We start from the raw sequence: 1,728 nt of genomic DNA on the forward strand, positions 1-1,728 counted from the left end.
TGCACGCACTGACCGGAAGAACGTCCTGACGTTACAGCGCGCAGACTAATATAGGGGCGTGGCGTGCATTGCAAGCCTCTTTTCCGATTGGAAAGGGTCATGATTGAGACAGGAGACGACATCAACCCAAGGAGGTTAGAGAAAAACAGGCGTGATGACGTCACACAGTTGAAGCCAATTAGGTTAATCTCGGTTTCCCCTTCCCCGTGCAGTCGTCGTTTTGCATACTCAAAGCAAAAGCAAGCAAATCTATGCGTTGCTGTATCCGCGTTCTGCTTCTTTATTGTTTAATTTAATCTCACTTATATTTTCGAACATGCCAGCTTGTGCACCATATGGATGTACATAGAGGAAGTATAATATCGGAATAACTTTTCATAGGTAGAGTATCAATAGAAATCAAACAAAATAAAACATGGAAAAGAAAATAAGATGATACCTTTTTTATTGGACATAACTTAATACATTTCTTGATTAGCTTTCGAAGGTTGCCCTTCTTCCTCAGATTGGAAATAAGCAAATGTGCTAGCTGACAGTGTATATAAGTGAAAACATTCAAGCATTACTATGACAGTAAAATAGATACTATTGGAGATTCTACATGGAATGTTGCTACTATTGGACATTCTACATGGAATGTTGCTATTCCACTAGCAACATTTCATGTAGAAGGCTGCGCAGGCTTCTGCTTCTGTGAGTCTGACGTCCTGCACGTACGTGCAGGACGTCAGACTCACAGAAACAGAAGCCTGCGCAGCCTTCTACATGGAATGTTGCTAGTGGAACTCTGGGCAAGTCACTTAAAATACTAGTCTCAATTGGAGATTCTACATGGAATGTTGCTACTATTGGACATTCTACATGGAATGTTGCTATTCCACTAGCAACATTTCATGTAGAAGGCTGCGCAGGCTTCTGTTTCTGTGAGTCTGACGTCCTGCACGTACGTGCAGGACGTCAGACTCACAGAAGCAGAAGCCTGCGCAGCCTTCTACATGGAATGTTGCTAGTGGAACTCTGGGCAAGTCACTTAAAATACTAGTCTCAATTGGAGATTCTACATGGAATGTTGCTATTCCACTACCAACATTCCACGTAGAAGCCTGCGCGGCCACATTGGTGATCTGCAAGGGCCGACTTCTACATGGAATGTTGCTAGTGGAACTCTGGGCAAGTCACTTAAAATACTAGTCTCAATTGGAGATTCTACATGGAATGTTGCTATTCCACTACCAACATTCCACGTAGAAGCCTGCGCGGCCACATTGGTGATCTACAAGGGCCGACTTCTACATGGAATGTTGCTAGTGGAATAGCAACATTCCATGTAGAATCTATAGAAATCAAACAAAATAAAACATGGAAAAGAAAATAAGATGATACCTTTTTTATTGGACATAACTTAATACATTTCTTGATTAGCTTTCGAAGGTTGCCCTTCTTCCTCAGATCGGAAATAAGCAAATGTGCTAGCTGACAGTGTATATAAGTGAAAACATTCAAGCATTACTATGACAGTAAAATAGATACCATTGGAGATTCTACATGGAATGTTGCTACTATTGGAGATTCTACGTGGAATGTTGCTATTCCACTAGCAACATTCCATGTAGAAGGCTGCGCAGGCTTCTGTTTCTGTGAGTCTGACGTCCTGCACGTACGTGCAGGACGTCAGACTCACAGAAGCAGAAGCCTGCGCGGCCACATTGGTGATCTACAAGGGCCGAC

Source organism: Microcaecilia unicolor, chromosome 13 (genome assembly GCF_901765095.1).
Source record: "Microcaecilia unicolor chromosome 13, aMicUni1.1, whole genome shotgun sequence".
NCBI classification, from domain to species: domain Eukaryota; kingdom Metazoa; phylum Chordata; class Amphibia; order Gymnophiona; family Siphonopidae; genus Microcaecilia; species Microcaecilia unicolor.